Below are 25,436 nucleotides of genomic sequence, written 5' to 3'. Positions count from 1 at the left end.
GTCTCCTACAGAGACTTGCTCAAGGTGTGCGCTGTTGGTGCAGTGTCCAGGTCACTGATGAAGATGGTAAACACTGTTGGCCCCAGTATTGCCCCCTGGCACGTACTGCACTTTATTTTTCAGCAACCCAAATGAACGATACAAGATTCTCGTGCCAACAGCAATTTCTTTTTGCATGGGATTCCTGTTGGTATTTGTTACAACATCCTTCCTTTCACTCTCTAACCTTGATATCAAATCTGCAATGCAAAATGCAAAAACATTTATGTCATTTCATTAGTCTTTCTATCTGGCCCTTTTTTTTTTTTAATTTAAAAATGCCTTCCTTTATTGAGGTCAGTGTTTTATTTCTCCATCTGTGGCACAGCAGTTTCGGATGGTACGCATAGCCACGTTCCCATGTCTTCCTGGTCTATGTGCATTATGCTGTTTATAGCAATTGTATCTTTACCCTCCTTTGTGTAGAATCCTTGTGAAGAAATCTTATCTGTAGTATACAAAAATTGCCGTCTACCTACTCCAAATTGCCCCTGCCTGTAGTCACTGCTGTCATCTCTGAAGCTGCTCAGCTGCAGAGAGAGGTGAGTTTAGTGCCTTCCCTCTGCTCTCAGGCCATTTTTCCTATGCTTCTTTTTTATTATTTTATTTTATTTGTGGTCCCTGTCATTCTGCCGGGGCAAAGGGGTAAAGAGATTTGACACTAAGTGCGGGGAAATGCTGTATCTGGAATCTATCTTCCAGACGGCGAAAGAATAAAAATTCATGGCAGGACAGCCGCTGCTGACACGTTCCCAAAGACATATTGCAGGTAGCATTATTTATTGTGGCACGGAGTTCATAGAAGTGCTACCTCAAAGCACCCTGAGAGATCCTAAAAAGCCCATCTCCCATCAGGTAAGGCAGATTTATGGCGGCTGCCGGTGGAGGGGGTCACGCAGCGCAGTGCAGGAGGCAGCTCCTTGCGGGAAGCCTGGCTGCTCTCCTAACGGATGCGGCGCGGCGTGATTGGCGCAAAGGAGGGCTTGAGCCTGTAATGTTGACCATAAAATTGCAGTGACACGCTGCCTTAGATAAGGAGCGCTGCAGGGAGGGGACAGGGTGCTTTCTGGGAGCAGAAGCACTGGGGGCAAACGCGTGCTCTCATATTTTAGGTTAATGCGGGAGAAGGAGTGGTGGGGGTGGCGTAGGGCGAGATTGATGGTCTCATGGGGGAATGATGCACTCCCTGTGCTGGAGACCGCTCGGAGCTTGCAATAATGTGCTGAGACTAAGGCAGACCATTTCGACCTCACTTTTGTCCACGGTAGAGAAGGAAGAGGCTGCCTCACTTGCAGCCCTGCAGGCCTGAGCAGGTGTCTGTCAGGCTGGCCAGCAGCCAGATGAAAATACTGCTGTGCCGCTGGGCTGCAAGCAAAGGGACCACGTGGCGACGGTGAGCTGAGAGCACCACTTCTGCCGCAGATTCTGGGGCAAAGTTCCTGTGAATCAGCCTCCCGCGTATCTGGCATACAGTACGCACGTGTGTTTGGCTGTGCAAGCCAGGCGCCACACAAGACAGTCACCTAGCTCATGGGTCACCTTTGCAGTCACGGGCAGGGCAGGGTTGTTCCTGACTCCATTCTCCCCCTGTCTGCTGTTATGTCCTTTTCTGCAAATAATTGTTTAGCACGCTCAGAGTTACTGGAATTTTCTAAAATGAGGCAAATCTGAAGCAGCTCTGAGGATTCGAGCTGAAGTTCAGAGCTCATTCTTGAACAGTCCTGCATGACCAGACCACAAGGTGCAGACCTCTGTAGGTCACGGATCTGAATGTCAGTTATGGGAGGTAAATTTTAGTATTTAATGATTCAGAGAGCATTCTGATATCCAGAGGAAGTTCTGCAAGCATCTTTGGCAGCATGTGGTTCCACCTCAGTTTTAGTTGTTGGACGTATCAGGATTAATAAGTATCAATAGTTGTGGGAAATGAAATAATACAAGTGTTCGGGTCATAAATGAGGCTTATTTCAAGGAAGATGTGTATAAGTGGGCATCTTGCTAATTGTCTACTGTGCTGTATCAGTTCAGCTGCTGTATTGAGAAGTATTGACACCTTTTTTCCTCCTGTGTTAACTCACTTGAGAAAAATCATAAAGCTAAATAAAAAAAGAAATAGTCCTTTATAGAGGCTTGTGACCTAGAATTATCTTGAGGCATTTTTCTACGTATTATTTGAACTTTGTCTGCTGTTCTACACCTCTGTTGTCTCACTGCTCTCCTCTCACTGTGGGTGAAATTTGGATTGTAAAGAATTCATTTGCTTTCACAGAATGACATTGCAAGTTCCACGGACAATCAATGTTGCTTCCTGGGCAGTTAAGCAAACTGTGACTTTGTGATTGTGTGGGGCTCGAGGAACGAGTTTGAGAGAATATATTCACTCCATATTCCTAGCAACCTTATGCAGGGCTGTAAACTTCAGAAATGTTAAAAACTTCAGAGGTCATTAAAGAGCTCTCTCAAGCTATGCGAATGTATTACCGATGCCTCATTAAAGCTTGAAGTCTCTCTGAACATTGCTTCCCCCTTTCTCTCCTCTGTAGTCCCTATTTTCTCACCTATGACAATTTAAAGACAAAGAAGTATGCTCGTCTGGAGCTTTTGGGAGCTCCAAATACAGCAGCCAAAACGCCAAAGGTGAGAGCAAGAGGGAGCAACAAGTTTTTAAAACTGCCAAAAGTTTTATGAGGTTAGCTAAGCTAAAATCAATGAGCTTGCTTGTCCTACCCATGTGTCTACCAACAAAAATGGATGTTTCATGAAGTGCTCCCAGATCAAAGAGGATTTGGATATTTAAAGCAGAGGCATTTGTTAGCAGCGGCACAGGATCCAGCATCTCTTTCATTACTTGAGATCTGTGGGGCCTCTTCTGGTGGCAGCACCAGCCAAGAGGTCTTCTCCTCTCCTTCCACTCTGTGACAAACCTGGCTCAGCTTTGGAGGATTCAGCTCCTCCACATCACCTCTCATCCACGTCGCCTGCCTTTTCTAGCATTTGCTGCTGTTGGGTTGCCCCCATTCAAGCTCCAGAGCTGGTATTTGTCCCCCAGCTGCCAGCGGCCAAGGCCGACGCCTGGGGAGCCGCAGTGGCCGTGCGGAGCTCCCTGTGAGGGCCGGGCCCCGCTCCCAGGCCTGCCCCGACGCAGCGCCGGAGGACGCGCTCCAGGCCTGCCTCCGCTGCCCGCTGTTTGTCCGGGCCAGCTGGAGGGTAGTGAGGCCAGAGGCGGCCTTCCAGCTTCATAAACCTCTTGTGTTATTCGGAGTCATGATTTCCCCGTTCAGCCGTCTGTGCTTTTCCTTGGGACGGCTAATCCCTCAGCGTGGCTGGTGGAAGCGGCGGTATTGATTTCTGCCTCTCTCTAAACCTCGGCTGTGTTCACCGCTTGTCAGACATCTGCAGGAATATCCGCTGGGCCCGAGGGCAGCCACAGAGCAGCCCAGTCAGCTGTGCTGGCCAGGAGGAGGTCGCCTTCAGAGTCGGGGCGAGCCAGCAGGACGGGCAAAATGGCATCGGGAAGGGGCAGGTGGGATCGCCAGCCCCACGGAGTCAGGCAGGTGGGATCCCCAGCCCTGAAAAAGCTTTCAGGAAGCATAAACTGGCACAACGCTTCCCGCTTACACTGTAATCATTAGTAAAGTGGTGTATTTAAGTGTTGGGCTCAGAGGACTCTATGGCCCATCTGAGGATGTGGCAGGGACCTCCTGCAATGGAGACCGTTAACGCAGTGTGCGTGTTTGTCACCGTACAGGTGTGCGTGTGTAGGTGAGGGGGCATCTGGCATCGCGGGCTTCCCTTCAGTTTGCCCATCGGTGGCTGCAGGGCCCCAGAAGCCTTGGCTTGCAGCAGCCCTGCTGCAGGGCGTTGGTGGCTCGCTGCAGCCGCAGAGGGGTTTGCAGCCTGTGCTGGTTGTGGCGCTGCCCACGCTGCCACGCACCCTGTCCCTGCACTTCGCCTGTCTGAAGGGCTCCTTTATGCGGAGGGAGCCTGGGATGATTAGGGACAGCTATGCAGACACTGGGATTGAAGCTTAGGGCTTGTATGAGAGGGCTGAAAGAGGCAAAAAGAAGGATTTTGCATATTTTTAATTAAAATAACAAGCTAGGACCTGTCACTACATAGATTCCTTTGTATCCCGAGTTGCTTTCCCTCTTTTCATCTTTGACTTTTTAGATTAGGCACTCTCAGAGTAGGGATCACATTTTCTTCTGATCTGGAAAATACCTAGCATATTTTGAGGGCTAGCATTGTCTATACAATAAAGAGAAGGAAAAAAAAGAAAAAGAATTGCAGTCTCATTGCTGTCTTACTCCTATCTGCCATTCTTGTGAGATATTTAGCACTTAAAACAATTGTGCCTAGCATTTACATCATACTTCGGGTTGTTCACAAATTCTTTTGCTGCTTCTGAGATCAAAATTGGTATGTCCATTTTATAAGTTAGGAACAGAAACACAGAAATGTTAACTTTGTCACCCAAAGACATGGAAGGAATTGGTGGTAGCTGCTGGATGATGTTATTCTTTGTAAACACAAACATTACCACTGTCTGAGAATCTTACAGTAGAAAATTAAGAAAACTGGCTAATGTGTCATGCACTTTATTTACATTAAAATAGAAATCAGTACATGAAGTCAGATTTTGCTCTGCTAAATGTGCAGAGCTTGGTCTAAGGTGAACCTGTCAATCAGAACAATGATGATTGTATCCCATGATTTAAAATCTGTTCTAACAGTGGCACAACCCAGAAAAACAGGTTTCATAAATGAAGCTTGATCTTCTATCCATGTAATTTAGAATAAAACCTAGAAAAGAAGCAAAGCAAACTGAAGTAATTGCAAAATACAAATTTTAATAGATCTAATGCTCTGGAGGATCTCTGTCAGGGGAGCTGAATTTGGATTTGTTTGTACAGATGAGACTAAATGGCATTTGAACGCTGCTACAGGGTTGTTCCACGAGCTCTGTCTATTGTGAGCGGTATTTTCTGTTTCAGTACAGACCAGTAGAAGTTGATGTACTGATGGAGCCTGAAGAAGGTTTCCAAAGGAGTAGCCTTCTGCTTTCTCAGTCGCCCTTTTTTCAGCTCTCTTACTCAGCATTCCCATGTTTTGTGTGTTACTTGCTTTACAAGGCTATCAGCTCACCCGCTATGGACAGGGACTGTTGCTTATGGGAACTTCTTCCTTACCAACAAAGGCAGCAACACGTTGTGGTCTCCAGGCTCAACAGGCCAGGTGAAAGAAGAACACAAAATTCTATGGCTTGAACCTTTACCTTTACTTTAGACTTTCCCTATTTGTTGCACATGTCTGTGAGGTAACTCCTGAGTTTTTCTAGAAATTGCACTAATCATGGCTAATGTTAGTTCCCTGCCCCGATTTCACCTCCTCTTCTGCCGTTAATAATAGATTTCCTATCCCTTCTACCTTTACAGAGGGCAGTCGGCATTTTCAAGCCTCCCAGCTGTCTGTCAGATCAGTAGCATGCCCATCTAGTTTTTAAGCAGCACTGCTGTGTTCTGACCCACGTGGATTTAGCAGGAGACGCTCCTAATTCTAAACATGCTCCACACCGACCCTGAGTGAGAGGTGGGAGGCTACCAAGGGCTCCATATCTGAAAATGTTAAAAACAGCTCAGAGATGAGCACATCCAGCTGGTGACTCCTTCCTGAAAGTTTTGTCCACACTGGTTTGTTCTGCACAGCCAGTGTCTGCTGACTTTGTCAGTGCCCTGTTCATGTACCGCTCGGTGTTGGTGCAAAATTACCTTGGAAAACAAATGAGCGTGGGCATGCGTTGTATCCTGGCAGCAAACAGCTAACCAGGACCGACATACCTGTTTGGCAGGGGTGATGAACACAATGGGATGATCGTATGTCTCGGGGGGGGATGAGAAGAAATGAAATGAGCAGATGCCATCAGCATTTCTGGGTTTCCGATCAGGAGATGGCGGATGTTCTTTCAACCAGCTCCATGGTGAAATGCTGACTTTGGAAAAATTATTAGGGTATCATGGTGGATTTTTTTTTTTTTTTTTTTTTTTTTTTTGCTGCTACCAGCATATAGGGTATGTAACCTTGGAGAATTATGCCATAATCTTACAAACAGTGAAAACTCAATAAACCCCAGCTGGAGGGCAGTGATGAGAGAAGGCAAGTGGTTGGTTCTTGTTCCAGAGCTGCTGGAGCACCAAGCTGTGGCTCCATAAGGCCCCTCTTTTTCTCCTAGGTTTTCACTGGGTCATATTCAACCCTCCCTCTGTAAGACAGTGTAAAGATGTTGCATCTCTTTATGCACCTCATCTTGGCCTTAAGATCCTACCTTTTCCCAGATTTAACAAGGTGCGGGAAAAAATGGCTGCTGCGCCTAGCTGGTGGAAAAAGTCCTGATGCCTGGCCAAACAGGATTCAACAGATCTGATAGTTTCTCGTGTTGTTTTTCTTTCTTTCAAATACTTGAGAGAGTACTTACAAATTTGTTAATCCATTTTCATGTTCCCTGGATATAATTCACAGTTCTTTTGATGCTCGGATGTGTACTGTGTATCTGGGTGAGCGCTGCCAATGTTTCCTTCTGATCACAGCACTGTTCTGCATTATATTCTATAGCAGATGGCCTTTACCAGGCTGTCCTGGGTTTTCTTTTCAAGATCTGAAGCTCTCAGATATTAATAGCTCTGCCACTAAATATCTTCATACCTCTGATTAGAGATTATTGTTCTTTTTTAATATTTGTCTGGCACTAACAATGTCTGGCTGTCGCTTTTAATTGTCACATCTGCTCCAGCTGTACAGGAGGAATAACAGTCTCAGCCATATGCATGGGTCAAAGAGGTGGCTACTTTTCCACTAAACCAGGTCCAGGCAACTTATTTCTCCAGAGATGTTGGTCTGAGCCAGCACTTTTATTCCTGAGATGAAAGGTGAGGGCCAGGTTGCGGGGCTGCCCAGCCTCTCCAGCTCCCTGCCCCATTAGCAACTGGGATGCAAGTTTAATAGGGTGAACATCCCTTTACAGCACCACCTAGAATCACATGTTTGATTTGCTCACTTTGATGGTGTGTTCACAGTTACCTTGCCAAGACTCTGATCTTCTTTAGCTGCATGTCCCTTTAAATACCCCATTTCAAATAGGAGCGAGAAAGCGATCTGGTGGAGCTCTTCCCGTCTTTAGGATCTGCGCTCTTATTAAGGCTTCCCCTTGCTTGTATCTATTACTTTCTTCCTTTCTGAAGGAGTCAGCTTGATTCAGTACTTTTGGGACTTGGTGACATTAATGTATCTGTTTTATGTAACACGGAGTCATTATTAACAGAATCCTAGATCATAAAAAAAGGTATAACAAGAGACAAGGAGGGTTTTTCCCCTTGAAGATAATAGCAGTCATGCTGAAGAAGAGGAGGGCAGGGGTCAGCGAGCTGCTGCCTGATTGGGTGCTCATGCTCCGCATTGACATTTCTGCAGTTTCATCAGAAAGTCTAAATAATCCATGTGAAAACTGAGGGTTATTTACAGAAGATATATACGCACTGCATGAGCCTGTGAGATACTGAAGACATAATCTTGGCTCTTGGTGCCTGCTTTTGTACAGCAATACCCCTGCTGCTGCTGCTGTTGTTGATGTAAAGACATATACAGTCCGAGAGCCAATTCACGCAGCTGGGCAGGGAGCTGAAGTAATGGATGGAAAAAATACAAGAATTTGAGAATATTAAAATGAAAACAATGTATGACTTCAAAGAGGAGGAGGGGTAAACAGGTAGGTAGGTGGCCAGCGCAGTTAGTTTAGCACTGCTCTGGGAACGAGTGAGGGGGGAGAAGGTGAGGTCACCTTATCTCTAGCTATGCATGTGCTGCAGGCTTCCTCTGGGAGGAGTTTAAGGTCTTTATTTCCGAGTGCTGCTTCCCCCTGCTACCCCACCCGCTGCCCCAGCTCGCAGTCATTCCCCCACAAAATCTTTCTGTCCTAGGTGTTCTGAGCATGTGCTTCCTGTGCGCCTGGAGAAGCGGCAGGAGCGGAGATTTCCCTCTGTGGAGGGCTCTGACCCAAAGACCTTGCAATGAGAAGGAGCTGAGGTAGCAGTGGAGGCTTGGGCAGTGTTTTAATGCTGCCCCTGTGTGCTGGCCGTAGGGGTTGGCCAGGACCTCTGCTTGCGTTCTCCCTGTCAGCCATAGAAATTACCAGTCAGTTCTGACATTCCTGATTGGCATTTAATTTGTTTTTCTACCTTCGGTTTATAAACTGATCCTTATTTACACGTAGCTGAAGTGCCTAATGTTTTTTTTTTTAGATCTCTGTTTTAATATTTTTGCATATGTTAGTAAATTGGTTTTGTTTTATATAAATTGATGTGTTTGGGGAGGGGGAGGTTTTGGGATGTTTTCTCTAAAGGTTTTATTAGAGAATCACACACTCTTCTAATAATATAAAAGAAATAGCAATTATACTGTGCACAGCATGACAGCTCCTTTTCACCTCCGTTTCAGCAGCACATTTACTGATCCATTGTATCACGCAGCGGAGGCAGTGCGTGCTCGGTGCAGCGGCAGCGCGCAGCAGCAGCAGCAGCCGCCCTCCTGCGCCGCGCCCCGAGCCGAGGCGCCCCGAGCCGAGGCGCCCCGAGCCGAGGCGCCCCGAGCCGAGGCGCCCCGAGCCGAGGCGCCCCGAGCCGAGGCGCCCCGAGCCGAGGCGCCCCGAGCCGAGGCGCCCCGAGCCGAGGCGCCCCGAGCCGAGGCGCCCCGAGCCGAGGCGCCCCGAGCCGAGGCGCCCCGAGCCGAGGCGCCCCGAGCCGAGGCGCCCCGAGCCGAGGCGCCCCGAGCCGAGGCGCCGTGGCGTGGCCGGACCCAGGGCTCTGCGTGGGCCTGCGCGGCCGCGGGGCCTTACTGGGCCAGCAGCTCTGGCCTCAGGTTCTGCAAGGACACGGACGATTGTTCGTCGCGTGCCACAAACCAGTTCGTAAGGGTTCAGAGTAGCGCGGGGCCAAAAAGCTGAGATAAATCCCCGTCCAAAGGTCTGCAGAGTTAAGAGCACTCAAACGGCAAGTGCTTGTAGGTAAGCTGTCGAGCTGGTTGCTCCGTTAGGAAGCCCAAACCCCCTCTTGACATAGTCAGGTGCACTGAATTTTACTAATAATTTTAAAGAAATTTTAAATAAAACAAATCTCCTGGCTACTTCTCTAGTTATGCTTCTATTCCATGGAAGATTTGACAGCTGAACTCTTTTCACTTTTGTCCTCTTCTGTACACTTAATAGTTCGCTTTTTCATCTGTTTTCTTCATTTTATTGCTAAAAGGAACACAGTCTGCACTGAGCAGAGGAGCTCCCTCTCATCGTGGGAGGTGGTTGGGAAGACAGAGCAGGGCAGATTGTCAGGAAGCCGCTTGCCTTGCTAGGTCCTTGCCTGTTCCTCCTGGCCGAGATGTCAGAGCAGTGTATGTGTTTTCTCTCTTCTTTCTCAGCAGTTTTCCTTCCAAAGACAAGTGCAATGAATTACTCTTCTGGATGTTTGCAGAAACCAGATTTATGACAAAGAAAGAAGGAAGAACCATTTTCATGTAGTTAACCTTACCAAAAGAACCGTAACAAAATGGTGTTTGGCATTTGATCTCGCTGGTCAGGCATCAGCTTGGTGTCTTGAGGTACTGCCATCTGGCCTTGGGTGCAAAAATGGCTGTAGGTCTATGTGTACGTAGGCTGTAGGCAGCCCAAGGTTTGGGGTGCTGTGAAATAATAGTACCGTCATGGCCATGGGCTGAGCTCCCTAAACCTCAGATCTGACAGAATTATTTACATATTATGCAAACTGACGTAGTTCCCATTTTCATTTCTGTTCCGATTCCTAACATGTAATACTTTTCACCACAACCGTGAGAATTGGAAACATTTTTTAAACTGAAGGCTGAGCTTGTCCCATTATTAGGTGAGCCCAGGAGCAGGAGCTTTGGGGAACCCACCAAATAGCATAAGATTAAAGCTCTCCAATAAAATCTTGAGTTGTCAACACTAGATTTTGGTAAAACAACCGTGTTTGCAAACCAAACTTTAGTCCTCAAACTGCATGCTTAGCTGAGTTCGCAAAACAATAAGTCAATTCTCTGAAGCAAAACACATTCAAAACCATTTGATGTTTTAGTTAGAAACCCTTCGTTCAATTTGCTTTAAGATTAAACTTGTTCACAAGGTCACAGCCTAGGGGGAAATTTTGGAACAAATTTCAAAGCAGTTAATTTGGACATTTTTCAACTATTTAAATGCAAATACAAATGAATAAATAATTTGTGCGTTGCTTTAACTGAAAAATATTTTAGTTTAAAAATACATAAATTGTCCCACAATTAGTGCGGCTTGTCTACTGAGCAGCTGGCAGTTTGGAAAAGCAAGTTATAAACCTGGGAAAGGGGCCACTTAGCACTCTGTACCTTCTCGGTTGTGTTTACCTTCGTATCTGTTGCTTTGACTGGGCTGTTAGAGGGTGAATTAAACTGTGACAGTACAATAATATGCACTTTTAAAAAGATTATAAAACATATTACAAAGTTATTTAAAAATCATTATTATACTATAGTAAAGTTAAATTATATGTTTATATAAGACCTTAATTCTTGAAGAAGTCCAAGCTGTGGAGCCAGATCTATCAGTAGACTAAAGTGACAAAACTATGTTAACTGTAAAAGACGTGTGCGTGTTTATACCAGATGAGGCTTTGGCAAAGTGTGTGCAGTGCTGTAAATCCACTGTGACTTAATGCTGCTCTGTAGAAAGTTCCTTCAAGGAAATGGTCTGAAGAAAGGGGTCCCACGTGTGAGGCGTGTGTGGTGCCAAGGTGATGGGCAGGCAGCAGCCAGGGTGGCTCACGGCCGAAATCCTGCTGCGGTGCGCGGCCGTGTGCGCGGGTCTCTGCTGCATATATCCAGGACTGGTTTTTCATCAAATGCGTATCGTGAATTTGGATACATGCTAGAGATATAAGTAAAATACTAATGGCCAGTGATGTGTCCATTGCTATAACCTAGCACAAAGGAACAGATGTCCTCAGATGTGCAGGGAAAGTGGATTGCCGCTCCCGAGGTAAACGTGGGTACGCAGGCTCACACAGTGACCCAGGAAATACGTGGAAATAATTCTCAAGGAAAAAAAATAAGAAAAACAGTTTTAAGTAGTTTGTAAAACTGTGTTAAATTGACAAACAGTTGAACAGAATGCTTTAGAAAAAATAGGAAAACAGAAATGTTTTTTCTATTTTTCTTTAAAAAGCTTTTGGAATTGTTTTGAAGTAACCTCTTCTCTTCTCTTCTCTTCTCCTTTTTCTTGACAATCAGTCTGAAATTAAAGATTTTATTGCAACAAACTAAATATTCTAATCAAAACAATTATTTTCTTAGTTTTGTTTCAGGAATAAAGGTGTTTCCATTTAATATGTAGCAGTTCTTCCACGGTCCAGTTTTTACGGTCAGTCATCTAACCAAAACTAAAAGTCATTCTACATCTCTCTGTGCCCAAATGTGGTGAGGTTACACTGGGAAACAAAATCAGAAATGTGGAAGAGTCAAGGGTCGGTGTGACCCAGTATTGCAATGCCCTGTACTGTTGCATGTAACTGCGAGTTTCCTGCCTTTTGTCCAGTTGTATCGTTCTCTGGACACTATTATCTGTGGATGGTTTTGCTGCTTAATGCTACAGCAGATTGGGCTCCTTTTCCTTTAGCTATTAATGGTCACAATGAGGCTATCGGTCCTTTCAATTACACTGCAGTGAATCCCTTAATCTCTCTAAGTAGCTGCCCTATTCTCATCTCATCACGCTCATTACCTCGTGTAGCATCTATATCCCAATCCTAATCTGGATTTGAAAGTAAAGAGTGGTGGTTTTTTGTTTGTTGGTTTGTTTTGTTTTTATTTTCCCCCCACTTTTATTCTACTTGGGTTTGTTGTATAACTAAGGAAACAAGAAGCAATTTTGGTGACACTTGTTTGTAAGAGTGCTTGCTTTCTCTGGTACTGATAAGCTGTGCAGAAGGAAGTCTGGGCAACGTGAACTGCATGAAACTGGCAAGGAGCACTGACTCCTCCTGCCACAGGCTTCTGCTGTAACTTCTTGCCGTAACTTCTCTCCTTGGTCTGCGTTCATCGCTACACCCCGAAGCGTCGATGGTAACATGGGCAGTATTACCTTGGGCTTGCTCGAAGCAGAAGGGGCTGTAAGCGTGCAGCTCTGTGCTTGGTTGGGCTGGGGACATGGGCTCGTCTCATAGCACCCTCTGGTCATCCTCAAACAACCTGCAGTGCGGGCTCTTGCAGCTGGGAAGAGTGCAGGTAATCCGCCGCTGTCCTGGAGCTTGGGAAGGAAAGTGCAGGCTAACCGATTTAAAATAGCAGTGCCAGAATCCTAACAAGATCATTTAACTTTTAAGGGGGAGAAAAAACATTTTTTCATGCATTTTTATTGATTTTCAATATTGTACAAAACCCAGTCATGTAAAGCAATAACACAGAAAAAGATACAATCATTGAAAAACAATTACAGATCAAATGCCCAGTTCTTGGAGTCAAATGCACGCCCAACCCACCCTCTCTAGGTCAGACCTCATTAGTTATACACACTAAGGGATAAAAACTAGGATTAAAAATCATAGAACCACAGAATGCTTTGGGTTGGCAGGGACCTTAAAGCCCACCCTGTCCCACCCCCTGCCATGGGCAGGGACCCCTGCCCCCAGCCCAGGCTGCCCCCAGCCCCATCCAGCCTGGCCTTGGGCACTGCCAGGGATGGGGCACCCACAGCTTCTCTGAGCAGCCTGGGCCAGGGCCTCACCACCTTCATCATGAAGAATTTCTGCCTTATATTTAATCTAAACCCACCCCTTTTTAATTTAAAACTATTAATGTACCATTACGCCTTGTCCTGTTACTGCATTCCACGACAGAGTCCCAGCCCACCTCTCCTGTCGGCACCCTTTAACTATTGAAAAGATGCAGTAAGGTCTCCCTGGAGCCTTTTCTTCTCTCGGCCAAATAACCCCAAGTTTCTCAGCCTCGTAGTAATTAGATGTCCCGTTGAAATGCTGTACTGGTACCTTTCCCCCCTGAGGTGTCGACAGTGTCTCTTTCCCTACTGTCATCAGTCACTGTCTGTCGGTCCATCCTCTTCTCATGCCACCACAGCATTGTCACAAAGCAAAGAATGGAGCGATCCTGATTCCTCCTTGGAGCATTTTGTGAGAGGACAGCAGGAAGCAGAGCAGCACACGCACATGCAGCCGCCTGCAGGAATGCCTCGCAGGTTATGTGGAGGATCTGCACACCTCCTGTAGCTCCTCAGAAAGTAATCCCAGAGCTCAACAAAATGACTTCATTAGCTGAGTGAAAGAAGACTTGTTGGTATTTCGATGTTTGTGTGCCTGCTACATGAGGACAAGGGTCTAGCCAAGTATATGACTATCCGCATAAGTGATGAAGTGTTAAAGAAAAAACAAAAGCAGAACAACTCTCTAGGCTTACTAAATATTATTGTTGTTTTACCAATGATTTCTAATACAGTTTATAATTCATTACGAATTAGCATAATAAGAATCAAGCTACAATTAAGAAAATACATTAAATTGCATTAAAGCATTGTCTTTTTTGAACTGTTTGTTCTTGTACTGTTAATCTGACAAATTCAGTAATTCACAACATCTTCCATGTAATTTGTTTGAACTACGGAGGTTTTGCGATGGTCTGCACATACAGGTTACGATGATCTGGATATTGAAAACGGGTCAGTTTGAGGAGGGCTAAGTGTCCTTCGAAAGCCAGACTGCTGCATTTATGGCAGATGTTGACCATCATCAGGAACGTGGGAATCACCACCCAAAAATGTTGGGAATGTCACTGGCTTAATATCCAAGATTTGCGGAGGGAAATTTGGCCCTACTCAGGATTCCACAGTTCCTAATGCTGATCCGGGAAGCAGCGTTCGAATGGTGGCTGAAGGCAGCAGGCCAGGAGCAGGCTGTCCCCCTGGCAGCCGGCGGGGGCCAGCGGGTGCCCCTAGGGCGCTCCCTCCCTCCTGTGCTCCTCCAGCTCCTGCGCACCGGGCCGGAGGCGCCGCGGGGAGCTGCGCACTGGGGGGCTGGCTGCTGGAGGGCAGGGCCCATCAGATACTGCTCTGTTTTATTAGTGAAACTACTTATTTTTGCTTCATTTTCATCTCAGGTTTTGAAAACAATGTTACATACCATCAGACAAGTGCAATCTGGACAGCCCCCTGCCCTGCAAATATTTATGGAGGCAGGGCGAGGGGCAGGACGCGGGGCGACACTGCACGCCGAGTCCTGGCGCTCGGGGTGCGGGCAGAGGGACAGCGGTCCCTCTTCTGGTCTGGCAGCACGCGCCGAGCTCTGCACACCAGCGTGTAGCACAGGTGCACCTCGGGATTTTCAGCACCTCAGAGATGGCAGAGTTTTCTTAATTTGCCAGAAAGGCACCACAAACCAGGGAGTGGTAACGATCCACCGGTGTGCTGCGCTTTCACGTGCACACACATCCTGGAGGCCAAACCACACGGCCTCCGCACGCTCCAGCGCCTCCGCCGGTATTACTGGCAAAAAAGGAGAGTCCTCGAGCCCTCTCTCGTGAAACAAAAGCTTAATGAAAGAGCAGGCATGCCCCGCTCTCATCCGTGGCTGGTTGTAATTCTTGGCAGAGTGTGACGTGCCCATCCTCCCGAATTAGCGCGGGGCACGTGGCATTTAGCATGGTGCTAATTGTGATCAGATGAAAACAAGCGGCCCCAGTATGTGGGCACGCAGCAAGACAAAGCGCGTCCAGGCGCCTTTCAGCGCCGTGCCCGGCGGCCGGCACAAAGGCAGGAGGACGCTGCCCGCATTGCTCCCCGCGGCGGGCAGGGTGCCCAGCAACCGCCGCCCGCTCCCCGCCGCCCGCGGCCCTCGCCACACGCTTTGTTTCTGTGCCGGCGAGGAGGCCTCCGGGTTAATTCAGCGCCTGCATTGTTAGATGCTCCGCGCTTGCTGTACGGGGGCTGCTCTGCTGTAAAATCACAGCGGCTGCTGATGAAGAGGGCCCCGACTCAGTCGCAGCCCGGCAAAAGGGGTTGCTGCGTTCATCCCGAGCCCCAAGAGAGGAGCGGACAAGTCCACGCGTACGGAAAAGCCCTGCTCCCACCAGAGCCCTCTTTCTGCAAAAGGCAGTTGTGTGCGTGGGGCCAGAACTGTTCTCTGCTCCTGCCTCCTCTCCCCCCGTCTCCCCGCAGGTCGGGGACCCCCCGGCACCACCAGTGGGCCGTGGGAAGCCGCGCAGCCGTGCGCCTCCTGCCAAGCTGGGGGCAGGAACAGCGAGCCCCCAGCCCCTGAGCAAAGCGCTGCCCACCAGTGCTGTTCCGCTCAGAGCAACCTCAGGACCCCAGCCCAGCCCTGCAAAAGGGATTTCCTCCAGCTGGGAGGAAAATCCAGTTTGGAGGACAATTCCCAAAGGTGGGAGGTGTTTGCTCCCCATTCTGCCAAAAGTGAGGGGGATTTTTCCCATGTGTGGCAGAGCCTTCAGGAAAAGAAATATTTCTTTCATCTAATCTGTCAGAGGACAGAGTAATGTATTCTCCTGTAACTAATCTGGTAGCAGCAGTAGGACTGTTGTCTCATCTCCACTACCACTGTCGAGACTGGGGGAATCTATCCTCAAAGTATCTGCCAAAGTCCAAGTAATTAATCCTGTTATATGGCCAAAATGAGAAGCCTGAGCTTTCTGTTTCTCTGCTCTTCCTCTAAGGATTCCCTGAGGATGGAGGATGCTATTCTATGAGCAGAAAAATTATATGCAGACTTAGAACTTAACCTTTCCTCTCCCACTAGTCCACATGCTGCCAGTATCGAGTGTTTTCCCAAGTCAAGCCCTTTACTCAAGCAAGTAAAGCATTCCCCGTTAGTTAAAATCAGTTTTCTCTTTAGCCAGGGGTGTGCACTTGCATTTTATCACCCCGTCGCTGATTTCTGTGAGTTTTTTGAGGAACTCTTCTCTTCTCTGTTAGTTTTAAATTTGACTTTCCTGAAAAACTGCGTGTGTTAACTGTGTTATCTCTGTGTCACTTCGCTATCTCCTCTCTCTGGATTATTTACGAGTATGCTGGAGCAGTGCAGTATCTTCTGCTCCCCTCCCTTGCTAACATTTTGTTTGTACCCTTTTTCCCCTATCTTTTTATCAGGAATTCACAGGAAGATTAATCCCTTGTGCTCCGTGACAGTTTAGTTTCCTTAAGAATCTTTAGCGAGGGATGTCCTAGCAAAGCTTTTAGAAAAGCTGATTCCACTGTATCAGACCAAATCACCCGCATTAGCGGGGCTGTTGCCTCTGTTGGACAACTTGGATTTATACAGACGAATCTTCCCTTGGCCTTGTGACTCCTCCCACAACACCGTGCTCACTCATGGCTACCAATTCAGATCTGTCTTACTGTTTTCTACCATTTTGCCCGTTCTGAAATTTTGACTTTCTGGTCTATAATTCCCATGATCACTCCCAAAGTTCATTTGAAGGATTTGTCACCTTCCAATTCTCAGGAAGGAAGGAAGCAGAAGGAAAGAAAGTTCTGCAATTTCACATTTGAGCTCTTTTAAAACTCCTGAGGAAGTCCTGTCTGCTTCTGGTGATTTGTTACTCTGGTATATGAACCTTCCTGACCTCCTCCATAGCGAACATCAGTGCAAAGAATTAATTTAATTTTGCTGCTGTGTCCTTATCTTTCTTAATTCCTCCCTTTACGCCTTGATTATCTATCAGCTGTTCTGGGTGACTGACAGGCTTCCTGCTTTTGTGTTTGTAAAGTTTTTATTAGTTCTCATAACTCTAACAATTGTTCTTCAGGATCTGTTTTGGCTCTGCCTTATCATGGTTTTACTTGATTTCACTTGTTAGATTTATGCCCTTTTCCATTTTCATTGTTTGGAAACAACTTCCATTTTTCTGAAGGTATCTTTTATTTCAAAAAGCTTCCTTCTTCTGTTGTTTATGTTTAGCCCAAGCCTCGAATCAGAGCCATCTTCACTTTTCACTTGCAGTGCCTCGGACACATCCACACCCCATGGTTGTGCCGCTGTGCACCACTCGCTTCCAGTCAGGGTGAGACAGAGGCAGCACCAGCAGCACACTCCTGCCCTGGCTTTGCAGGCTGGCAGGTTGCAATCTCTGCTGCAGACCGATCCCATAATGATACGAACATCAGCTGGCTTGGCTTTCAGTCTCTATCCCATGCTAGAGTTCTGCATGCTTTCTCTCCCTTCTGTCCAAGTGGTTAAACAAGACTCTGAAAGAAAGAAAATGGTAAAATGCATTCAAATGTAGAAGGTAGACAGAAGAGTAAAAAATAGAGAAGAGGGAAACCGGGTGTCTGAAACTCCCATTCGTAAGTCCACAGCAACTGCAGAGGTGTGAGTGCAACAAGAACAGCGGGGAAATGGAAGAGGTCCCCTCGCTGCGGTCTCTTGCCTTAGGCTGCAGCAGCACGTCCCACCTTCTGTGCAGCCATCCCTCCAGGTGCCTGAACTGTGCGCTGCAAGTCGTTCTTTCTTTTGGGAAGGTGAAGGCTTGTCCTGAATCCAGTTGTTTCTCCTAACTCTTAATTGTATTTGTTTTCATTCCTTATGCATCTACTCCCTTGCTTGTTAGCAGTGCTGAGCTATAGTGGTGAAAACAAAAAAATGAGACCACAGAACTCCTCTCTTTGCTGACAGACAAGTCAGAGTGAGGCCTTGGTACAGGTAAACTTGCAGGTTTTCCATTGGCACAGCCACATATGTGTAGCTGATGCAATTGTTCATATATTAAGCCAGGCAGCTGGGAAGTGCACTGAAAAGTGCACGGGAAAGTGCAGCTCTCTTGCAAAATGTACCGATCATATAAATGTGCTGTAGGTCAACTTGCCGTCACAGGAGAGGTAGAACAATAAGGACTGTCGAGTGAATTTGAGCCAAACACAAATAAAAAAAAAATACATTATTTACTCTATGCTATGAACAAACTTGTGGTTATTTTGGTGTGTTATTCCAAAGTCTTCAGTATTCCTTATGTGCTTCATATTCTTTCCTTTGCAGGCGCTGATCTGGAGAATTTGTACCAGCTTTTTCCAGTCTGAATAGGAACCATCACTCCATCTCCACTCACTGGTGCTGGATCTTGCTACATTATCTTCACATTTCCATACTGAGGTAGGAAGATCTTCTATGACCTAATTTTCTTAAGCCTTGGAGAAGTGATTTTTGTGTTGGTGGCCCTCCTGGGATGCGTAATATAAATAACATGGATTAAAAGAGATGTGATTACATGTAATACAACCATGCTGGTCTCAAACAAAGATTTTAGAGTTCTTTGTGTCATTTATCCTCTGCCGTTCTGGTAAGCAGCAATATTTGCTTGCTCTTTCTTCTAATGGCTGTATGTTGTGGGGTTTTTTGTTGTTGTTTTTTGTTTTGTTTTGTTTTTATAAATGCCATCTGCTTGAATTATTTCTTAGCACCCGACTTGTTGGATTGTAATCTTACCTCCTCTTATTTTCCATGTTGTAAGATGAATGAAAAGGTGTTTTCTGAACAAGACCATCCACAGCACATTGGTTTTTTTTGGATGTCTTCAAGCTGATACCCTGTCAAGTTATAGCTCTATGTGGGCTTGCGAGTAACCATAGGGACTACGCTATTTAATTATTTATCTTGGCCATAACTGTTAGTTTCTATCATTAAAGAACAGGCCAAATGATTAGTATCCTTGACTTAATCTTCTTAGTAAGAAAGCTGTCCCTTGAATTTCTGCCATAATCAAACAGTCATAAGGAAAAATGAGGAAAATAAGACTTCTGGCCTGTTTCATATTGCTTGTGAATTGTTGAAAATAAATCATATTCAGATGGTCTGTTTCAAGTCTTAAATATTCAGTTTTCCAAAATTATGGTAAATGATGTGCTGGCAGAAAAAACGTGGTGAAAAAACAACCTTCTCTTCTGACTAGTCTTGATGAGTCTCTCGACCTTCTCCATTAGATTTGGCATTGAAAAAGTACCCGTTGTCCAAATGTAGTAATTTCATTCAAAATTATTTTTTTGTGTAACTAGAATTCACTGAGTCACTGTAAAGTACCTGTTTTTAATTTATCTGTATATCTTGAGTCAGAGAGTCATTCATAAAATCTGGGATACCCTGTAATATCAAAGTATCTTTGTGTAATACTGATAGCAATAGCAACATTAATGGTTGGTTTCATGAAATACTTATCAGTATCCTCTATCTAGATTAAAAAATGGAAGGTGTAAGTTTGGATCTAGATTCTTTCCTTATTTACTTTTTTTTTTTTATCCTTTGAGGAAGATTTCTCTCTTGCTTTCTTCATACGATTCTATCTGAAGTATTTTGTTTACAACGTAAGTGCACACTTCAATTTCTTGAGAATCATCAGGCTTATAAATTAAATGGGAACCTTGGGAAGTTCTGTGATGTGCAAAGACATTCATTTTCTTTGCATTCTTAAGATCTCAGAAGATCCCAAGTAAAGCGCCTACTTTGTCCTATTTAGACAGGAAACTTTTCAAGTGTTTGTATCCTTTGTGTGTGGTGTATGATGGTCTTCAAATGTTGTAAACTGAATCCAAAGATTTGAGTGAGGAATATTAACACTGAAAACCCACCTTCCCCAAGCTTGAACTAATATTCTCGACTTTGATCTGAGAATGAGAGAGAAAGATTGATGAATCAGAGAAAGAACAGAAAAGCAGGCAGAAGGTACGAGATGGAAGAGAAAGAAAGATAAAAAGAGGCTGAAATGGAGAAATTTTGAAACATTTCAGGAAGATTACAGTGTGGGGTTGTTTGTGCCTTTTTCACGCTATTATGTCTTGACTAGTTTTGCCGTATTGTAAATATAATACTAGAACATACTAGGTAACTTTGTGGGTGGTTGGCTGGGGCATCTCAGTTTAACTGCAGGGTTTGATTCTATTGAAGCAACATCTGTAAATACATATGGTGAAAAACAAGCCAGCCATAAAGGGTTAGTAGGGAAATACTTCACTGCAAGTGGAAGTAAGTCAGAAGACCGTTTAATCTACAGTATGTGGGTATGCACAAACAGTGTTAAGCAAGCAGGTAGCTGTGTCCATGTTATTACTGGCAATCACAATATTATGTCTAATTTATTTATAGGACAAACGTGTAGAAAGTGTATAGCTGCTGGAAATCAGGGTGCATATCCATTTTCACCGTATCCACTATTCTTTAGCTTTTTCTTAATTTTTAGAAACTTCCATTTTCAAGATGTGGTTTTCCTCCTGAGATGAGGTTTCAGTTTGAGCAAAACTGTGCAGTCTGTCAGGATGATAACAATGTAGTATTACAAATTCCTTTTACTAAGAAATATTTCTGAGCTACACTAACACCTACCAGTTAGGCTGAAGTTAGGCAAGGTGAAAGCCTTAAGAGAAAAAAAGTATTTCCAGTTGTCCGGGTGAAAATTGGCTTTCGTTTAGCTGAAGTTTAATGTTTAAAAATTGTAGCACTGGCACAAGCAAGTACAATTTTATTTTGCCAAAGGGTAGGATATTTTAAGAGTGAACTGCCTCACGAAGAGGCCCGAATTCCTAACCATCTTCAGAAAGGAAAATCAGTAATTTTAGTTCTGTGAAGACCAAGCCATATCTGAGTAGAGCAAGGCTCCGTTACCTTCACTTGTAAAAAGGAACTTCTGCATGTTGTTCTCATTCTTCCTTTGGATCTAAGATACACTTGGTTTTTAAACTGAAGGCTTTGATTTCAACCTAGAGTGGTGAGAAAAATACCATCGTTCACATTGCTGCTGTATTTGTCATAGATTTTATTATATTAAATTATTGTAATTACTTTTTTATTGGGTACTTGTTCTTCGGTAAGTGCTAAGAAAGTGGAGAAAGTAGGACCGCTGCTGTATTTCTGCATACAACGGGACATGTGTTAGTAATGCTCGTGGTTTCTGACACCGATGGGCTGCACCCCTCTGTATCACCTCCTGTTCCAGCAAACAAGTAGGATCAGATCCTGATTTCAAACATTCCCTGTGCAGGAGAAAAGCTTGATTGGAATATTCTGTTTTCCAGGGCACGACCTCAGCCCGCTGCAGTTTCTATCAGATCCTGCACTCTAAATACACCGTATTTGCCGTGACATCACTGCTATTGCACTTAGAGTGCTTGTTGTGGAAGCATCCGGGGAAAATCACAGTGCACATAGCATCCCCCCGCCTGGCAAAGGAAAGGTGGTACTTGGGAGTTTGATTCACCTCGGCTGGGCTGGTTTGCTTTGTGACCATGGCAACTGCTACATCCAGAGAAATTCATGCTTCCATATCAGAGGGCAAACAACATTTGCGCTGCAGCTTTCTCTTTGACTGAGACAGTTTTATTTTGCAATCAGGCAGTGAAGCACATGCTCTGAATTGCAGGTTTTACTGACAGCAAGAAAAAGGTTGTGGAAAATCCATGTTTGTTTCCAGGGTTGGCAGGTACTGCCTAAAGTTTCTTCTGTTCTTTGGGCAGATAAGAAACATCCTTAATTACTGATGAACATCCCAAATAAGATATTGCTCCCCAAAGCCATATCCTTTCTATTTGCTAATATTTTTCCAGGTTTGTTCTTCAGTTTGTCTTGATCTTCTGGCATAAGACTATAGCATGCTTTTAGTAAGTTTCCTATATTTTATTTCAATACTGAAAATAGAATGGGAACGTACTTGTAGCTCATCATCTGAGTGATGTGCTGGCACATATGACAGAGTTCTCATATGATTTCCCAAAACACTTTTCTTTTTTTTTTTTTTTTGAACTGACACAGAGGCTCAGAAGCTTCTGGGAAAATAGGATTTTATTCTAGTGGCTCCAAAACTCTCCAGTCCCACATCGTAAGTAGTACAGCAGTAGTGAGTAGCAAGCAGCAAACATTTTATCACTATTTGCAGTGTTTGCAATTAAAAGATTGATTACAAGGATTTGTTGTAGTCAAGGATAAATTTTGAAGATTTTTAATGGTTTCAGTGTGTTTGTCTAATTGTCAAGGCAGATGAAATTATATTGAGTAAGATCATGTCCTTAACATGTATAAAATTAGACAGGTTTCCTTAAACATTAGCTGATTCTCTTGTTGTTTTCCTTACTGGAAGATACAGGCATATGGCAGGTAATGAGAGGTTTTCTTCCAATTTCTCCAACAGATAGAATCTTTAATTTGTCTGTCTTCAAAACATTTAAGCTGTGGGCTCTTGACTGGTGTAAATCAGCATGACTCCACTGAAATTAGTGGAGATACCTCATTAGACACACACAACCTAAGAGGCTTTGCACATATCATCCAGTCTGCACTAAGAATACAGGAAAAAAGGGATCTGAAATACATTCTTCTTTCTCCCTGCTAACATTCCTGCTTCCCCAAAGTATGCATTACCCAGGTTTTCAGAGCCCAGACAGTTCTTGTGACATTGGCACATTTTCAGTGATGCTGTATTCAGGTTCCTGCCATTAGATGTGAGCAGCAGGGAGAATGTCCCTGGGCCGTGCATTCTGTGTCCCTATTTCCGATCATCTAGAGTTAGAGAGAAACAAGCCTCAAACTTATGGACACTCAAACTACCCGAGGATCTTTGGGGTTGATCACATACTCCTCCTTTCCACATTCATATTCACTTAAAAATCCTGTTGACATATGCCTCTGTGATATTTAAAGCACCCACACACCATTAAAAATAAATCACGCAGTAGAGATTATTTCAAAATTTCCCTTATTTGATAGATTCTGATAAAAGGCCATGCTTGGATTAAATCTTTTTATTCTGCACAACCATTGACAGTTTAACATCTGTAAAGCAGTTTTAAAAAAACCAACCCTCCAGACAAAGGCACTTGAACAGACGGGTGCTCGGCCTGCACCCCGCAGTGCCGCCAGGCTGGCCGTGCCCTGCCCTGAGCCCTGGGGCAGGGGCTGCCCCAGCTGGGCGGCTCACAAAATTTTCAAAATGGGAGGAATGATCTGAGTGATTTAAATGATTTTAAAAGTTTATGTTTACAGGCACCGAAGCTTTTTTCTAATTAAAGTTCATATAACAGCAGTAGTAGTAATTATGACATTAAGAGTGGCCAGAGCAGGAATAATTAAGATTTCTCTTTTTGGCCAGTTGCTGGCATTTCTTTGAGTCTCTGTAAAGATAAAGCTACAACATCCTTATGCAGACTATCAGCATTGTAGCAACTGTCTCGTTTGAGCCTTGGCACTGGAAAGGACACTGCGTGTGTCTGGGCATTTTCCAGGCTGCGGGATTTTCTTCTCTTCTGATCTTAGCGTTGCAAGACCCCTCCTTTCAGCCTGAACACCATTTAAATAGATCATTTGTTTTCATTACAGGTTTTTGCATCTCTACCTTTCATTCTTGCTGATGAATTTAGAGGGTCTGATTGGAAAATAAAAGCTAAATGCAAACATAGACTGCGATCTGACAAAGGACACGGTTAAAGCTCTGGCAGGCTCTGCCGCACTGGCGGTAGAGAGGAGATGGCCATTTGCTGATTGCCTGGGGTTGACATGACTTGGTTAGTATGCTAATCTAGTCTTCTGCATTTAGCATTCAGATCAGGTCTGCGCAGAGCACGGCGCCGGGAAGGGGTGGCTGCCTGGCAGCACCGACCGCGCTCTGCAGCGATTGCATGAATACCCAAACCTTGCGTCTGCTGCTGCCATGCGCTCTCCCCCTCTTGCACACCCTCTCCCCTCTCCTCCCCTCCCGCCCTCCCTGGTGCACACACACGTACATACCATCCGAAAAGCTTCCTGCAAATGCTGAAAAATATGAAATGTGGAAAAGTCATGTATGATTGGCTCATTTCTCTGCCTCCGTGTCCCCAAAGAATCCCACTTTAATAGACCATGTGTTTCTGCTGCTGGAGAAGCCCAGAATTTAATGTGCCAAAATTCAGCAATAATGAAGCAAGACGGAGTTTAACATCCAAAACAAAGAGATGGCATTATTGTAGCTCACTTACAACATAACAGTCACAAGGAGGTTTAAAATTCCCTCTATCCTCTCTCCCCACCCAACCTCATCCCAAGAGAAAACAAACATTTATTAAAATCCATTCGTTTAGGACAGCAGTCAGATGCCCAGGTGGGAAGGAAAGCTTGCTCCCGTTATTCCAGATAATTGTCACTTTTCCTGTGCGCTTGGAGGCAGGGAGGTGCAATCCCCCACCTGGAGTAAGGGGTTCCCAATTTCCAGAATTAAGGAAGGAATTGATTCCGGAGTCATTTCACATGATCAGGTCCAGCAGATCCTGCAGCCACAGGAGAACTTAATTCCTCGAGCTCCCTTTTCTTTGTTTTTGTAATGTCACAGCAGTTCTGGAGAGGCATATGGAGAATCATCAGCTTCTGCTTGCATTCAGAGGATTTCAGAAGTTGCATTTTCAGAGACCACATCAGATGTTGGTAAAAATGAGTCTCCATCCGACAAATAAGCAGACAAAGCTGTTTAACCTCTGAATTGTAGCACAGCTCCATAGTTCTGTCTTCTGTTGTTTCATGCTCTAAGCAAACTGCTTCTTGCAGTTCTCCCTCCTGGTGCCAAGCACGTATTCCAGCTGCAGCTCAGCAGCACGGGGAAATTCCTTCCAAGTCCCCGGCAGAACAGTCGGCGCTTTCTCCGGAGCTGCAGGCTTGATTGTCCTTGATTATTTTATTTCTTTGGCTCTGATCCAAGATGTTTCCTGTCATCATTTCAGTGTCTTTTCTCATAATCCCTTTTCTAAACATCATCAACAATTAACTGATTCTCTCATATCTACAAACACATGCACACACACGCAGGCGCGCATGCACACACACTCCACTGAGTCTCATCAGTGTCTTTTTTGCCTTTAAGTATAAGAAATTACAGCTTCTCATTAGCTGAAGAGCATGTTTTGAAAGGCTTTGTGTTTACTCACTTTGCAAGTGATGCTGGCGCTTTTAATTATTCTCCTTTTGCATATCATAAGAGAGCAGGGAGCTGCTCCAGCCAGCCCGGACGAGACGCATTCCCAGGAAGGCAGGAGGAAGGAATCGTGTTTTACCTCACTGCTGCTGCTTTCTTCCTCTTCTGTCAGCCAGCCAAGGAATCCCCCCAATGCTCTTACGTAGCAGATACCAAAACTGTGAGTCACTTTTCGCTCCCAGAGCAATAAGTCCACCGCATCTGCGTGCATTAACGGCAAGCACAAGGCTGGGAATTTCTCCAGGCTGCCAGCATGCCCCGGCACCAGTTTTCCAGTGGTGACTTTGTTTTTTCTGCTCTTGCTTTCTCTCCTCAGCTCCCTTGATTCTTCATTCTTCTTTATGCCTTCCCCATTTTCTTTCTTCCTTCCTCTCCATCCG

General features: G+C 45.1%; 1 protein-coding gene across 1 annotated transcript in view; it reads left to right on the top strand.

The window, feature by feature from the left end:
* ZFHX3 (zinc finger homeobox 3) overlaps positions 1-25,436 on the top strand; it is a 543,893-nt gene that overhangs the window by 267,082 nt on the left and 251,375 nt on the right. The window contains exon 4 of the mRNA XM_067004579.1: positions 18,120-18,233. The gene's annotated coding sequence lies outside the window, so the exon portion shown is untranslated. The remainder of the gene's footprint in view (positions 1-18,119; positions 18,234-25,436) is intronic.

The sequence above is a fragment of the Anser cygnoides genome, chromosome 12 (assembly GCF_040182565.1).
Source record: "Anser cygnoides isolate HZ-2024a breed goose chromosome 12, Taihu_goose_T2T_genome, whole genome shotgun sequence".
In the NCBI taxonomy this organism is placed as follows: Eukaryota; Metazoa; Chordata; class Aves; order Anseriformes; family Anatidae; genus Anser; species Anser cygnoides.
Note: the sequence above shows the minus strand (reverse complement) of the source record. Positions and strands in the feature narration are given on the sequence as shown.